The 18,069-nt window shown below is 40.9% G+C and overlaps 1 protein-coding gene across 1 annotated transcript in view; it reads left to right on the forward strand.

The window, feature by feature from the left end:
• plpp4 (phospholipid phosphatase 4) overlaps positions 1-18,069 on the forward strand; it is a 518,492-nt gene that overhangs the window by 102,556 nt on the left and 397,867 nt on the right. The gene's annotated exons all lie outside the window — the stretch shown is intronic.

The raw sequence follows: 18,069 nt of genomic DNA on the forward strand, positions 1-18,069 counted from the left end.
GCAGTTTGTGGCAGCATGACAAAAAGTCCATTAATCTATGGGTTTGTGACGGGGGCACGAAAATGTGCCCCTTTTCGTGACAGGGGGATGATTTTCTTCCATGGTGGGGGTACGAAATGTGGAGTGACGGAGGAACTGGGGGCTATGGTTAGGTGAGTGGAGGGTAGACACTAACACTATGGTTATGTTTATAGTTTGGAGAATTAGAAAATTCAAAATAGCAAAAAAAAGAAAAAAAAATCTCGAAAATCAGGTGCTTTTCGTGGCAGGGGCACAAAGAAAAAGCATGAGACCGGGTTGTAAACACTCACAGCTCGGTTGTGTACAGAGAGAGAGAGAGGATCTTATGGGATATCACACTCACCTTCAACCACTTACTCCAGTTAAGGGTCATGGGGGGACTGGAGCCTATCCCAGCAGTCACAGGGCGTACATACAGACAAAACAAACACATTCACACCAGCATGCACATCTGTGCAGAATTTAAGTCTCCCATCCATCTAACCTGCATGTCTTTGGATGTGGGAGGGAGCCAGAGCACCCAGAGGGAACCCCCGCAAACACGGGGAGAATACACAAACTCCACACAGAAAGGCCACAGGTGGGAATCGATCAATCAATCAATCAACTTTTTTCTTGTATAGCGCCAAATCACAACAAACAGTTGCCCCAAGGCGCTCCACATTGCAAGGCAAGGCCATACAACAACTATGAAACACAGTCTACGTCTAAAGCAACATAACCAAGGGATGGTCCAGGGTCACCCGATCCAGCCCTAACTATAAGCCTTAGCGAAAAGGAAAGTTTTAAGCCTAATCTTAAAAGTAGAGAGGGTATCTGTCTCCCTGATCTGAATTGGGAGCTGGTTCCACAGGAGAGGAGCCTGAAAGCTGAAGGCTCTGCCTCCCATTCTACTCTTACAAACCCTAGGAACTACAAGTAAGCCCGCAGTCTGAGAGCGAAGCGCTCTAATGGGGTAATATGGTACTATGAGGTCCCTAAGATAAGATGGGACCTGATTATTCAAAACCTTATAAGTAAGAAGAAGAATTTTAAATTCTATTCTAGCATTAACAGGAAGCCAATGAAGGGAGGCCAACACGGGTGAGATATGCTCTCTCCTGCTAGTCCCCGTCAGTACTCTAGCTGCAGCATTCTGAACCAACTGAAGGCTTTTTAGGGAACTTTTAGGACAACCTGATAATAATGAATTACAATAGTCCAGCCTAGAGGAAACAAATGCATGAATTAGTTTTTCAGCATCACTCTGAGACAAGACCTTTCTGATTTTAGAGATATTGCGTAAATGCAAAAGGCAGTCCTACATATTTGTTTAATATGCGCTTTGAATGACATATCCTGATCAAAAATAACTCCAAGATTTCTCACAGTATTACCAGAGATCAGGGAAATGCCATCCAGAGTAACGATCTGGTTAGACACCATGCTTCTAAGATTTGTGGGGCCAAGTACAATAACTTCAGTTTTATCTGAGTTTAAAAGCAGGAAACTAGAGGTCATCCATGTCTTTATGTCTGTAAGACAATCCTGCAGTTTAGCTAATTGGTGCGTATCCTCTGGCCTCATGGATAGATAAAGCTGGGTATCATCTGCGTAACAATGAAAATTTAAGCAATACCGTCTAATAATACTGCCCAAGGGAAGCATGTATAAAGTGAATAAAATTGGTCCTAGCACAGAACCTTGTGGAACTCCATAATTAACTTTAGTCTGTGAAGAAGATTCCCCATTTACATGAACAAACTGTAATCTATTAGACAAATATGATTCAAACCACCGCAGCGCAATGCCTTTAATACCTATGACATGCTCTAATCTCTGTAATAAATTTTATGGTCAACAGTATCAAAAGCAGCACTGAGGTCCAACAGAACAAGCACAGAGATAAGTCCACTGTCCGAAGCCATAAGAAGATCATTTGTAACCTTCACTAATGCTGTTTCTGTACTATGATGAATTCTAAAACCTGACTGAAACTCTTCAAATAGACCATTCCTCTGCAGGTGATCAGTTAGCTGTTTTACAACTACCCTCTCAAGAATCTTTGAGAGAAAAGGAAGGTTGGAGATTGGCCTATAATTAGCTAAGATAGCTGGGTCAAGTGATGGCTTTTTAAGTAATGGTTTAATTACTGCCACCTTAAAGGCCTGTGGTACATAACCAACTAACAAAGATAGATTGATCATATTTAAGATTGAAGCATTAAATAATGGTAGGACTTCCTTGAGCAGCCTGGCAGGAATGGGGTCTAATAAGCATGTTGATGGTTTGGATGAAGTAACTAATGAAAATAACTCAGACAGAACAATCGGAGAGAAAGAGTCTAACCAAATACCGGCATCACTGAAAGCAGCCAAAGATAACGATACATCTTTGGGATGGTTATGAGTAATTTTTTCTCTAATAGTCAAAATTTTGTTAGCAAAGAAAGTCATGAAGTCATTACTAGTTAAAGTTAATGGAATACTCAGCTCAATAGAGCTCTGACTCTTTGTCAGCCTGGCTACAGTGCTGAAAAGAAACCTGGGGTTGTTCTTATTTTCTTCAATTAGTGATGAGTAGAAAGATGTCCTAGCTTCACGAAGGGCTTTCTTATAGAGCAACAAACTCTTTTTCCAGGCTAAGTGAAGATCTTCTAAATTAGTGAGACGCCATTTCCTCTCCAACTTACGGGTTATCTGCTTTAAGCTACGAGTTTGTGAGTTATACCACGGAGTCAGACACTTCTGATTTAAAGCTCTCTTTTTCAGAGGAGCTACAGCATCCAAAGTTGTCTTCAATGAGGATGTAAAACTATTGACAAGATACTCTAACTCCCTTACAGAGTTTAGGTAGCTACTCTGCTCTGTGTTGGTATATGACATTAGAGAACATAAAGAAGGAATCATATCCTTAAACCTAGTTACAGCGCTTTCTGAAAGACTTCTAGTGTAATGAAACTTATTCCCCACTGCAGGGTAGTCCATCAGGGTAAATGTAAATGTTATTAAAAAATGATCAGACAAAAGGGAGTTTTCAGGGAATACTGTTAAGTCTTCTATTTCCATACCATAAGTCAGAACAAGATCTAAAATATGATTAAAGTGGTGGGTGGACTCATTTACTTTTTGAGCAAAGCCGATAGAGTCTAATAATAGATTAAATGCAGTGTTGAGGCTGTCATTCTCAGCATCTGTGTGGATGTTAAAGTCGCCCACTATAATTATCTTATCTGAGCTAAGCACTAAGTCAGACAAAAGGTCTGAAAATTCACAGAGAAACTCACAGTAACGACCAGGTGGACGATAGATAATAACAAATAAAACTGGTTTTTGGGACTTCCAATTTGGATGGACAAGACTAAGATACAAGCTTTCAAATGAATTAAAGCTCTGTCTAGGTTTTTGATTAATTAATAAGCTGGAATGGAAGATTGCTGCTAATCCTCCGCCCCGGCCCGTGCTACGAGCATTCTGACAGTTAGTGTGACTCGGGGGTGTTGACTCATTTAAACTAACATATTCATCCTGCTGTAACCAAGTTTCTGTTAGGCAGAATAAATCAATACGTTGATCAATTATTATATCATTTACCAACAGGGACTTAGAAGAAAGAGACCTAATGTTTAATAGACCACATTTAACTGTTTTAGTCTGTGGTGCAATTGAAGGTGCTATATTATTTTTTCTTTTTGAATTTTTATGCTTAAATAGATTTTTGCTAGTTATTGGTGGTCTGGGAGCAGGCACCGTCTCTATGGGGATGGGGCAACGAGGGGATGGCAGGGGGAGAGAAGCTGCAGAGAGGTGTATAAGACCACAGCTCTGCCTCCTGGTCCCAACGCTAGACAGTCACAGTTTGGAGGATCCCAAAAAATTGGCCAGATTTCTAGAAATGAGAGCTGCTCCCTCTAAAGTGGGATGGATGCCGTCTCTCCTAACAAGACCAGGTTTTCCCCAGAAGCTTTGCCAATTATCAATGAAGCCCACCTCATTTTTTGGACACCACTCAGACAGCCAGCAATTCAAGGAGAACATGCGGCTAAACATGTCACTCCCGGTCTGATTGGGGAGGGGCCCAGAGAAAACAACAGAGTCCGACATTGTTTTTGCAAAGTTACACACCGATTCAATGTTAATTTTAGTGACCTCCGATTGGCGTAACCGAGTGTCATTACTGCCGACGTGAATTACAATCTTACCAAATTTACGCTTAGCCTTAGCCAGCAATTTCAAATGTTCTTCGATGTCGCCTGCTCTGGCCCCCGGAAGACAATTGACAATGGTTGCTGGTGTCGCTAACTTCACATTTCTCAAAACAGAGTCGCCAATAACCAGAGTTTGATCCTCGGCGAGTGTATCGTCGAGTGGGGAAAACGGTTAGAGATGTGAACGGGTTGACGGTGTACACGGGGCTTCTGTTTAGGGCTACGCTTCCTCCTCACAGTCACCCAGTCAGCCTGCCTTCCCGACTGCACGGGGTCTGCCAGGGGGGAACTAACGGCGGCTAAGCTACCTTGGTCCGCACCGACTACAGGGGCCTGGCTAGCTGTAGAATTTTCCACGGTGCGGAGCCGAGCCTCCAATTCGCCCAGCCTGGCCTCCAAAGCTACGAATAAGCTGCACTTATTACAAGTACCGTTACTGCTAAAAGAGGCCGAGGAATAACTAAACATTTCACACCCAGAGCAGAAAAGTGCAGGAGAGACAGGAGAAGCCGCCATGCTAAAACGGCTAAGAGCTAGTAGCTATGCTAAGCTAGCGGATTCCCAAACAGGGAATCCGACACTAGACAGGCTGTGGAGCAGCACAGGTAACGCACAACAACAGTGCTAAAAAATAAAATAAAAATAAAAATCCACTGGACAGGCTGTGGAGCAGCACAGGCAACGCACGACAACAGTGCTAAAATAAAATAAAAATCCACTAGACAGGCTGTGGAGCAGCACAGGTAACGCACGACAACAGTGCTAAAATAAAATAAAAATCCACTAGACAGGCTGTGGAGCAGCACAGGTAACGCACAACAACAGTGCTAAAATAAAATAAAAATCAACTAGACAGGCTGTGGAGCAGCACAGGTAACGCACGACAACAGTGCTAAAATAAAATAAAAATCCACTAGACAGGCTGTGGAGGAGCACAGGTAACGCACAACAACAGTGCTAAAAAATAAAATAAAATAAAAATAAAAATCCACTGGACAGGCTGTGGAGCAGCACAGGTAACGCACAACAACAGTGCTAAAAAATAAAATAAAAATAAAAATAAAAATCCACTAGACAGGCCGCGGAGCAGCACAGGTAACGCACGACAACAGTGCTAAAACAAAATAAAAATCCACTAGACAGGCTGTGGAGCAGCACAGGTAACGCACGACAACAGTGCTAAAACAAAATAAAAATCCACTAGACAGGCTGTGGAGCAGCACAGGTAACGCACAACAACAGTGCTAAAACAAAATAAAAATCCACTGGACAGGCTGTGGAGCAGCACAGGTAACGCACAACAACAGTGCTAAAAAACAAAATAAAAATAAAAATCCACTGGACAGGCTGTGGAGCAGCACAGGCAACGCACGACAACAGTGCTAAAACAAAATAAAAATCCACTAGACAGGCTGTGGAGCAGCACAGGTAACGCACGACAACAGCGCTAAATAAAAATCCACTGGACAGGCTGTGGAGCAGCACAGGTAACGCACGACAACAGCGCCCCAAAAAATAAAATCAAAATCAAAATCCACTGGACAGGCTGTGGAGCAGCACAGGTAACACACGACAACAGTGGTAAAAAATAAAATAAAAATCCACTGGACAGGCTGTGGAGCAGCACAGGTAACGCACGACAACAGTGCTAAAAAATAAAATAAAAATCCACTGGACAGGCTGTGGAGCAGCACAGGTAACGCACGACAACAGTGCTAAAAAAAAAAAATAAATAAATAAATAAAATAAAATAATAAAATAAAAATCCACTGGACAGGCTGCGGAGCAGCACAGGTAACACACGACAACAGTGGTAAAAAATAAAATAAAAATCCACTAGACAGGCTGTGGAGCAGCACAGGTAACACACGACAACAGTGCTAAAATAAAATAAAAATCCACTAGACAGGCTGTGGAGCAGCACAGGTAACGCACAACAACAGTGCTAAAAAACAAAATAAAAATAAAAATCCACTGGACAGGCTGTGGAGCAGCACAGGCAACGCACGACAACAGTGCTAAAACAAAATAAAAATCCACTAGACAGGCTGTGGAGCAGCACAGGTAACGCACGACAACAGCGCTAAATAAAAATCCACTGGACAGGCTGTGGAGCAGCACAGGTAACGCACGACAACAGCGCCCAAAAAAATAAAATCAAAATCAAAATCCACTGGACAGGCTGTGGAGCAGCACAGGTAACACACGACAACAGTGGTAAAAAATAAAATAAAAATCCACTGGACAGGCTGTGGAGCAGCACAGGTAACGCACGACAACAGTGCTAAAAAATAAAATAAAAATCCACTGGACAGGCTGTGGAGCAGCACAGGTAACGCACGACAACAGTGCTAAAAAAAAATAAATAAATAAATAAATAAAATAAAATAATAAAATAAAAATCCACTGGACAGGCTGCGGAGCAGCACAGGTAACACACGACAACAGTGGTAAAAAATAAAATAAAAATCCACTAGACAGGCTGTGGAGCAGCACAGGTAACACACGACAACAGTGCTAAAATAAAATAAAAATCCACTAGACAGGCTGTGGAGCAGCACAGGTAACGCACGACAACAGTGCTAAAATAAAATAAAAATCCAGTGGACAGGCTGTGGAGCAGCACAGGTAACACACGACAACAGTGCTAAAATAAAATAAAAATCCACTGGACAGGCTGTGGAGCAGCACAGGCAACGCACGACAACAGTGCTAAAACAAAATAAAAATCCACTAGACAGGCTGTGGAGCAGCACAGGTAACGCACGACAACAGTGCTAAAATAAAATAAAAATCCACTAGACAGGCTGTGGAGCAGCACAGGTAACGCACGACAACAGCGCTAAAACAAAATAAAAATCCACTAGACAGGCTGTGGAGCAGCACAGGTAACGTACGACAACAGCGCTAAATAAAAATCCACTGGACAGGCTGTGGAGCAGCACAGGTAACGCACGACAACAGTGCTAAAAAATAAAATAAAATAAAAATCCACTGGACAGGCTGTGGAGCAGCACAGGCAACGCACGACAACAGTGCTAAAACAAAATAAAAATCCACTAGACAGGCTGTGGAGCAGCACAGGTAACGCACGACAACAACGCTAAATAAAAATCCACTGGACAGGCTGTGGAGCAGCACAGGTAACGCACGACAACAGCGCCCAAAAAAATAAAATAAAAATCAAAATCCACTGGACAGGCTGTGGAGCAGCACAGGTAACGCACGACAACAGTGCTAAAAAATAAATAAATAAATAAATAAATAAAAAAAAAAAATAAAAATAAAAAAATAAAATAAAATAATAAAATAAAAATCCACTGGACAGGCTGCGGAGCAGCACAGGTAACACACGACAACAGTGGTAAAAAATAAAATAAAAATCCACTGTACAGGCTGTGGAGCAGCACAGGTAACACACGACAACAGTGGTAAAAAATAAAATAAAAATCCACTGAACAGGCTGTGGAGCAGCACAGGTAACACACGACAACAGTGGTAAAAAATAAAATAAAAATCCACTGAACAGGCTGTAGAGCAGCACAGGTAACACACGACAACAGTGGTAAAAAATAAAATAAAAATCCACTGAACAGGCTGTAGAGCAGCACAGGTAACACACGACAACAGTGCTAAAAATAAAATAAAAATCCACTGGACAGGCTGTGGAGCAGCACAGGTAACACACGACAACAGTGCTAAAAAATAAAATAAAAATCCACTGAACAGGCTGTAGAGCAGCACAGGTAACACACGACAACAGTGGTAAAAAATAAAATAAAAATCCACTGAACAGGCTGTGGAGCAGCACAGGTAACACACGACAACAGTGGTAAAAAATAAAATAAAAATCCACTGAACAGGCTGTAGAGCAGCACAGGTAACACACGACAACAGTGGTAAAAAATAAAATAAAAATCCACTGAACAGGCTGTAGAGCAGCACAGGTAACACACGACAACAGTGCTAAAAATAAAATAAAAATCCACTGAACAGGCTGTAGAGCAGCACAGGTAACACACGACAACAGTGGTAAAAATAAAATAAAAATCCACTGAACAGGCTGTAGAGCAGCACAGGTAACACACGACAACAGTGCTAAAAATAAAATAAAAATCCACTGAACAGGCTGTAGAGCAGCACAGGTAACACACGACAACAGTGCTAAAAATAAAATAAAAATCCACTGGACAGGCTGTGGAGCAGCACAGGTAACACACGACAACAGTGGTAAAAAATAAAATAAAAATCCACTGAACAGGCTGTAGAGCAGCACAGGTAACACACGACAACAGTGGTAAAAAATAAAATAAAAATCCACTGAACAGGCTGTGGAGCAGCACAGGTAACACACGACAACAGTGGTAAAAATAAAATAAAAATCCACTGAACAGGCTGTAGAGCAGCACAGGTAACACACGACAACAGTGGTAAAAAATAAAATAAAAATCCACTGAACAGGCTGTAGAGCAGCACAGGTAACACACGACAACAGTGCTAAAAATAAAATAAAAATCCACTGAACAGGCTGTAGAGCAGCACAGGTAACACACGACAACAGTGGTAAAAAATAAAATAAAAATCCACTGAACAGGCTGTGGAGCAGCACAGGTAACACACGACAACAGTGGTAAAAAATAAAATAAAAATCCACTGAACAGGCTGTAGAGCAGCACAGGTAACACACGACAACAGTGCTAAAAATAAAATAAAAATCCACTGAACAGGCTGTAGAGCAGCACAGGTAACACACGACAACAGTGCTAAAAATAAAATAAAAATCCACTGAACAGGCTGTAGAGCAGCACAGGTAACACACGACAACAGTGGTAAAAAATAAAATAAAAATCCACTGAACAGGCTGTAGAGCAGCACAGGTAACACACGACAACAGTGGTAAAAAATAAAATAAAAATCCACTGAACAGGCTGTGGAGCAGCACAGGTAACACACGACAACAGTGCTAAAAATAAAATAAAAATCCACTGAACAGGCTGTAGAGCAGCACAGGTAACACACGACAACAGTGGTAAAAAATAAAATAAAAATCCACTGAACAGGCTGTAGAGCAGCACAGGTAACACACGACAACAGTGCTAAAAATAAAATAAAAATCCACTGGACAGGCTGTGGAGCAGCACAGGTAACACACGACAACAGTGCTAAAAATAAAATAAAAATCCACTGAACAGGCTGTAGAGCAGCACAGGTAACACACGACAACAGTGGTAAAAAATAAAATAAAAATCCACTGAACAGGCTGTGGAGCAGCACAGGTAACACACGACAACAGTGGTAAAAAATAAAATAAAAATCCACTGAACAGGCTGTAGAGCAGCACAGGTAACACACGACAACAGTGCTAAAAATAAAATAAAAATCCACTGAACAGGCTGTAGAGCAGCACAGGTAACACACGACAACAGTGCTAAAAATAAAATAAAAATCCACTGAACAGGCTGTAGAGCAGCACAGGTAACACACGACAACAGTGGTAAAAATAAAATAAAAATCCACTGAACAGGCTGTAGAGCAGCACAGGTAACACACGACAACAGTGGTAAAAAATAAAATAAAAATCCACTGAACAGGCTGTGGAGCAGCACAGGTAACACACGACAACAGTGCTAAAAAATAAAATAAAAATCCACTGAACAGGCTGTAGAGCAGCACAGGTAACACACGACAACAGTGGTAAAAATAAAATAAAAATCCACTGAACAGGCTGTAGAGCAGCACAGGTAACACACGACAACAGTGCTAAAAATAAAATAAAAATCCACTGAACAGGCTGTAGAGCAGCACAGGTAACACACGACAACAGTGCTAAAAATAAAATAAAAATCCACTGAACAGGCTGTAGAGCAGCACAGGTAACACACGACAACAGTGCTAAAAATAAAATAAAAATCCACTGAACAGGCTGTAGAGCAGCACAGGTAACACACGACAACAGTGCTAAAAATAAAATAAAAATCCACTGAACAGGCTGTAGAGCAGCACAGGTAACACACGACAACAGTGCTAAAAATAAAATAAAAATCCACTGAACAGGCTGTAGAGCAGCACAGGTAACACACGACAACAGTGCTAAAAATAAAATAAAAATCCACTGAACAGGCTGTAGAGCAGCACAGGTAACACACGACAACAGTGCTAAAAATAAAATAAAAATCCACTGAACAGGCTGTAGAGCAGCACAGGTAACACACGACAACAGTGCTAAAAATAAAATAAAAATCCACTGAACAGGCTGTAGAGCAGCACAGGTAACACACGACAACAGTGGTAAAAAATAAAATAAAAATCCACTGAACAGGCTGTAGAGCAGCACAGGTAACACACGACAACAGTGGTAAAAAATAAAATAAAAATCCACTGAACAGGCTGTAGAGCAGCACAGGTAACACACGACAACAGTGCTAAAAATAAAATAAAAATCCACTGAACAGGCTGTAGAGCAGCACAGGTAACACACGACAACAGTGGTAAAAAATAAAATAAAAATCCACTGAACAGGCTGTAGAGCAGCACAGGTAACACACGACAACAGTGGTAAAAAATAAAATAAAAATCCACTGAACAGGCTGTAGAGCAGCACAGGTAACACACGACAACAGTGCTAAAAATAAAATAAAAATCCACTGAACAGGCTGTAGAGCAGCACAGGTAACACACGACAACAGTGGTAAAAAATAAAATAAAAATCCACTGAACAGGCTGTAGAGCAGCACAGGTAACACACGACAACAGTGGTAAAAATAAAATAAAAATCCACTGAACAGGCTGTGGAGCAGCACAGGTAACACACGACAACAGTGCTAAAAAATAAAATAAAAATCCACTGAACAGGCTGTAGAGCAGCACAGGTAACACACGACAACAGTGGTAAAAAATAAAATAAAAATCCACTGAACAGGCTGTAGAGCAGCACAGGTAACACACGACAACAGTGGTAAAAAATAAAATAAAAATCCACTGAACAGGCTGTAGAGCAGCACAGGTAACACACGACAACAGTGGTAAAAAATAAAATAAAAATCCACTGAACAGGCTGTGGAGCAGCACAGGTAACACACGACAACAGTGGTAAAAAATAAAATAAAAATCCACTGAACAGGCTGTAGAGCAGCACAGGTAACACACGACAACAGTGGTAAAAAATAAAATAAAAATCCACTGAACAGGCTGTAGAGCAGCACAGGTAACACACGACAACAGTGGTAAAAAATAAAATAAAAATCCACTGAACAGGCTGTGGAGCAGCACAGGTAACACACGACAACAGTGGTAAAAAATAAAATAAAAATCCACTGAACAGGCTGTAGAGCAGCACAGGTAACACACGACAACAGTGCTAAAAAATAAAATAAAAATCCACTGAACAGGCTGTGGAGCAGCACAGGTAACACACGACAACAGTGGTAAAAAATAAAATAAAAATCCACTGAACAGGCTGTAGAGCAGCACAGGTAACACACGACAACAGTGGTAAAAAATAAAATAAAAATCCACTGAACAGGCTGTAGAGCAGCACAGGTAACACACGACAACAGTGGTAAAAAATAAAATAAAAATCCACTGAACAGGCTGTAGAGCAGCACAGGTAACACACGACAACAGTGGTAAAAAATAAAATAAAAATCCACTGAACAGGCTGTAGAGCAGCACAGGTAACACACGACAACAGTGGTAAAAAATAAAATAAAAATCCACTGAACAGGCTGTGGAGCAGCACAGGTAACACACGACAACAGTGGTAAAAAATAAAATAAAAATCCACTGAACAGGCTGTAGAGCAGCACAGGTAACACACGACAACAGTGGTAAAAAATAAAATAAAAATCCACTGAACAGGCTGTAGAGCAGCACAGGTAACACACGACAACAGTGCTAAAAATAAAATAAAAATCCACTGAACAGGCTGTGGAGCAGCACAGGTAACACACGACAACAGTGGTAAAAAATAAAATAAAATCCACTGAACAGGCTGTAGAGCAGCACAGGTAACACACGACAACAGTGGTAAAAAATAAAATAAAAATCCACTGAACAGGCTGTAGAGCAGCACAGGTAACACACGACAACAGTGGTAAAAAATAAAATAAAAATCCACTGAACAGGCTGTGGAGCAGCACAGGTAACACACGACAACAGTGCTAAAAAATAAAATAAAAATCCACTGAACAGGCTGTAGAGCAGCACAGGTAACACACGACAACAGTGGTAAAAAATAAAATAAAAATCCACCGAACAGGCTGTAGAGCAGCACAGGTAACACACGACAACAGTGGTAAAAAATAAAATAAAAATCCACTGAACAGGCTGTGGAGCAGCACAGGTAACACACGACAACAGTGGTAAAAATAAAATAAAAATCCACTGAACAGGCTGTAGAGCAGCACAGGTAACACACGACAACAGTGGTAAAAAATAAAATAAAAATCCACTGAACAGGCTGTGGAGCAGCACAGGTAACACACGACAACAGTGGTAAAAAATAAAATAAAAATCCACTGAACAGGCTGTAGAGCAGCACAGGTAACACACGACAACAGTGGTAAAAAATAAAATAAAAATCCACTGAACAGGCTGTAGAGCAGCACAGGTAACACACGACAACAGTGGTAAAAAATAAAATAAAAATCCACTGAACAGGCTGTAGAGCAGCACAGGTAACACACGACAACAGTGGTAAAAAATAAAATAAAAATCCACTGAACAGGCTGTAGAGCAGCACAGGTAACACACGACAACAGTGCTAAAAATAAAATAAAAATCCACTGGACAGGCTGTGGAGCAGCACAGGTAACACACGACAACAGTGGTAAAAAATAAAATAAAAATCCACTGAACAGGCTGTGGAGCAGCACAGGTAACACACGACAACAGTGGTAAAAAATAAAATAAAAATCCACTGAACAGGCTGTAGAGCAGCACAGGTAACACACGACAACAGTGCTAAAAATAAAATAAAAATCCACTGGACAGGCTGTGGAGCAGCACAGGTAACACACGACAACAGTGCTAAAAATAAAATAAAAATCCACTGGACAGGCTGTGGAGCAGCACAGGTAACACACGACAACAGTGCTAAAATAAAATAAAAATCCACTAGGCAGGCTGTGGAGCAGCACGACAACAGTGCTAAAAAATAAAATAAAAATAAAAACGAAAGCGTTAGCAAGCTAGTTAGCTTGCCAACGCTGATGAAGGTTAGCTGATAAAAGAGCTCCGTCGCGATGCTTCGACCGTTAGAGGTCTTCTTTAGGCGTTGGAGCACGGTGAAAAAGTAAAAAAAAAAGTAAAAAAGTCTTGAAAAAGACTGTTAATTCAAAGAACTCAAACAGCTCAGTTCAAACAGCTAACAGATACAGCAGAACACCGCTCCCATGACCTTCTTGCTGTGAGGCAACAGTGATAACCATTAAGCCACCATGCTGTCCCTATGTGATTCTTTTTGTGGCAATTTTGTGAGAAAGGTGAGTACCAACCAACTGAACCTGCATTAATTAATATGATTTATTCATTGTTAAAATAACATTGTATAAAATTATACGTACAACAACAATATTTGGATTGGGTGGTTTATTTTGGTAAAACTCCAGAGATGTAAAATACACACATAAATAATCACAGAGGACAACACATAAAGTGTAAAAACAAACGTATTTCCATTGCAGCCCAAAACTACGTACACGAGTAGCGTGTGTGCAGCAGACTGGAATATACAATATGACCCATATAAAACTAACAAGGCTACAAAATACAATAAATAGGAATAACTGTAAACATAGTAAAAGTTTAATACTAAATAATAGAAGCCAACCCCTGACTAGAGTAACTACTAAATAAAAATGGCTTAGCCTATGTTGTGTGTGGTTTGATTAAAAGGAATAATATTCCATAGTCAGTTAATTATTATTTTAGACAGTGGTGGGCACAGCTAACTAAAAAGTTAGCTTTGATAACCATTAATCAGATAACTGAAAAGTTATATTTTATGACGATAAACCGATAAACTGCTAAAAAGTTATCTTTATTACAGATAATGATAACTGATAACTATTAGTACTGATTTGGATGTGGCCACATCAGATCACACTGTCAGCTTCTGATAAACCAGTTTCACTTTAAGTGCCGCAGGGGCTGCTGTGTTATGTGTCGACGCGGGTTGAGGAGCGGACCTGTGTCTGACGGAACCCAGCGCCAAAACAACCAAAAAGCGGTTCCAAAAACAAAACAATTTTATTTTTTCCCCCTTCTGTGCAATACAAAGTGTACAAACATAAACTGCGTCAGTCTGGCGTAGTGAAGGACGGCACGCTCTCCAGCGCCCAAAAGGATCGAAGCCCGGCGCTTCTGGACCCACGTTCACCGCCAAACACCCCCCAGGTGGACACGACAAACCGACTCTGTGAATGATAGAAAAGGTGAGGTAAGTCAGCAGCTACAACTAATATCCTTCAAAGGCACACACTATCAGCAACACATTCAGGTCTGAATTTAAGCTCTATATAAATGAGCAGCTTCTCACAACAGGTGGAGGATCATCAGTCCGCATGCCACGGCTGTGAGAAGCGAGCTGCACAATTCTCATCAATGTTCACATATACTGCATAACAAAATACCAAGTTACTGTTAACAATTATTCAGACAATCAATCACCTCTGATGTGTGCTGACAGCATGTGTCCCTCACCCGTCCTCCTTCATAGGCACGATGTGTCAAACCCAGGCGCGGTCCTCAGCGTCTCACAAACGAACATCACAAGGTCGAGTTCCTGGCAATTCTGCTTGAATCACACATGGCTTAAATGCAGAATGCCATCTCATTATCTGCTTCAGCTGAAAGTCTTTAAGGTTGCACGTGAGCACCATCCACAGGTGCTGCTCATTATGTTGATGAGGGTGAAGGACTCTTCTGCCAGCACCTTCTCCACAGACAATAAATCAGTTTGCATACCACCTGGAGAGCAAAGAAAAGAAAAGAACACCAAAATGTCCAGCCAAACCCCCCAACACACAACATGCTGGGTAAATTCAAGGATCACAAACACAAAGAACGCACTAAAAACGAATAAACAAAAAGATAAAACCCCACTCACTGTCATCATCTTTCAAAAGCAGTAAAACACAGTATTAGAAGTCACAGTTTATCTCAGTATTAGATACACCATCATTTACAAACTAAAAGCTGCCGCTTTTTCTCAAACTTTCAACCATGTGGCTTAAATGACCAAAATACTTCCATTAATGCATTCATTGGCAGAGTAAAAGACGTAGTAAATATAAATTCTTACCTGTTAGTTTCAGTGGGATTCATCTGAATACATAATCCACATAAAGCGTTCTTTTTTAATCTAAAACAGTGTCGAAACGTGAAGAAAAGTCCCTCCCTCTGTACACACAACTACGCCATGAGAGCTCCTCTCCCCCACCGAGTCTTGGCGATTAAATTATAGCCACAAACAAATTAAATAAAATAATGTTAAAATGAGTCTGTTTTGTTTGTGAGTCGAGTGGACAAGTCACTGTAACGTCCAAAATGAACCTGATCTACACTACGGACAATGCTCCCTGCATCGACTGGCAAATCATGTTTTGTGCTTATTGATGATGTCATCAGCAAGCGGCAGGCAGCCAGTCTGCTCAGTGGCTATAAACGCACCATAAACGGACTAAAATGTTTGATTTTAGGGTTTACAAACATTTTTGACCGTTAAACTTTACCAGTAAAGAAAATGTTAGACTGAAAGTTATCAGAACTAAATTTATCAGAAGATAAGTGGTCCGATAATGGTTTTAAAACTTATCTGAAAAGCTAATCCGAAGCAAAAACATTAGCTTTGATAATTATCTGCTATCGGATTAGCTGAACTGTGCCCACCACTGATTTTAGATCATTATCAACATTTGGGTATTTAGTGTAATTTATCTTACTAATGACAACCTTTTGATCCAATGCATTCATAATGTGGTTTTCATATTGAAGGTGACAGATTGGCGAAAAGATAAGTATGTGTTCTAAGTATATGAGGGTATTCTGAGAAATGACCACATAAATGCTCATTATCTGCAGTTCAGTCATTGTAGGTCCTAGGCTTTTAATTTTATTCAAATTGACACTGACCGTGAACCCGGACAGAACTATTGACTAGCCTAGTATTTACTGGTGGTATTGCTACATAAGGTGACCAGACAATTGTAAGTTTGCTTGATGACGAATTTGCGTAATACAGTGAAACAAACTGTCTAGTTAGTTTTATGTGAATGACTGAATGGGTCACCTTAGTCCCCATTGCAACATTTGCTCACCATAGAAATGTGTTAGGAGTCGCCGCTGTGATTGCCTACACAAAATCTGCGACAGCTATATCATAGAACTGACATTCAGTTCCTAAATGTGTTTATGAATCACAGTCTGAACAGCAAATGAAGTAATTGCCATGCCAGTAGAATCAGAAAGTAAACTTAGCATGGTTAGTAAGCTAAGCGTGAGCACCAAAAACTTTTTCACCTTCAGCTAACGCGACAGTGAAACCAAACCTTGCAACACAACTATCTGTCAAAAGCTTACCATCTTTTGGATTTCTGACCATTTGTATTTTTGTCTCTTAAACAAAAAATTTACTTGAATAATGACTCTTTTTAGGGCTTTATTTAAAGAAAAAACTGCAATTTCTTTGGTGTGACAATATCACAAGTATCTCACAGTCAAAGAAATCGACAGGCAACATTCCTGTAGGGCAGCAGTGATTAACCCAAACCTTGATAAGGCCCAATCAGGACAACCTTTAAACTCTATATGTCCTGGATGTTTTATGGTCACAGATGAAGCAGTTTGATGGTGAACAATATTGGTTTTCTTTTTGTATCTGCAATAGTCATATATTTCCTATTCTCAAGTATCTTTAAATCCCCCTTCCAAATATACTCTACAAATTATATGGACCTGATTTGGAAATGTGATGGAAAATACTCCAATTTAGTTTTGCATAAAATATCCATAGTATACGAGGTCTGTTAGAAAAGTATCTGACCTTTTTATTTTTTTCAAAAACCATATGGATTTGAATCACGTGTGATTGCATCAGCCAAGCTTGAACCTTCGTGCGCATGCATGAGTTTTTTCACGCCTGTCGGTTGCGTCATTCACCTGTGAGCAGGCTTTGTGTGAGCAGTGGTCCACCCTTCTCGTCGGATTTTTATTGCGAATAAAATGTCTGAACGATTTGGAGCTTTGCTGCATCAAATTTTTCCAGAAACTGTGAGAGACCTCCAGGTGGACACCATTCGGAAAATTCAGATGGCTTTCAGGGACGATTTTATGGGGATTACACAGATTAAGGAGTGCTCCAGCCGGTTTAAAGACCACCCACAGCGTCTGAGAGCGTGGCAGACTCCGAGCGCCGATCGACAGGCTGAAACAACCAGATCATTTCCAATGTGAAGGCTTTGTTGATCCGGGACGTCGTCTGACTTACACAACAATGGCGGAAGACATGGACATCAGTACTTTTTCAGCACATTCCACTGTTACAGGAGTTTTTTTCATGGAAAGAGGAGTGGAGGGATGCGCCACCGTGCCGCTCATGGCGCGGCACAAAACCACCTCCGTTTTGGTCTCACAGGACGGCTTTCAGATGGCTTAAAGACGGCTTTCGGTGGCTTTTCAGTCGTGTGACTATCCGAGAAATTGTGGATGACCTGGACATGCCCCAACACGTCCTTCATCATGGCGTTGCTTTGCGCCATGTGGCTCCACCGCAACACGCACAATTCCTCCGCACGTCTGTCTCAATGTGCCGAAAAAGTGCTGATGTCCACGTCTTCCGCAATTCATGTCCTAGTCAGACGACG

The sequence above is a fragment of the Thalassophryne amazonica genome, chromosome 13 (assembly GCF_902500255.1).
Source record: "Thalassophryne amazonica chromosome 13, fThaAma1.1, whole genome shotgun sequence".
In the NCBI taxonomy this organism is placed as follows: Eukaryota; Metazoa; Chordata; class Actinopteri; order Batrachoidiformes; family Batrachoididae; genus Thalassophryne; species Thalassophryne amazonica.